We start from the raw sequence: 393 nt of genomic DNA, 5'->3' as shown, positions 1-393 counted from the left end.
AAGGAGTGTGAAAATCTCCATCAAGTGTATCCAAAATGTCTTCATTTAATTTTTGAACGTGCTCATTTTTTTGGACAAAGAACTGTATGTTTAGATATATTTTTAATATTATCTATAGATATACTACTTCCAAAGGTAGGTTCAATAATAGATCTATTACAAATCATTTCACAGGGGATTTCAATAATATCCATTCCTAAATGAAAACTGCTATCAAGTTTGCCATCTCCAAGTTTTACTAGCCATTCACTATAAGCAGAATCCTCTGATCTCCTATTTGTTGTAAGAGACAACTTTCTGAAACATCCCCAAACACTGCAGTACTTTAAATTCGTTTGTACTATGGCCAATTGCACAGCATGCAGTACAATATTGAGACATTGTCTCAAAATT

Source organism: Myotis davidii, unplaced genomic scaffold (genome assembly GCF_000327345.1).
Source record: "Myotis davidii unplaced genomic scaffold, ASM32734v1 scaffold283, whole genome shotgun sequence".
In the NCBI taxonomy this organism is placed as follows: Eukaryota; Metazoa; Chordata; class Mammalia; order Chiroptera; family Vespertilionidae; genus Myotis; species Myotis davidii.
This window is presented reverse-complemented; position numbering follows the sequence as displayed.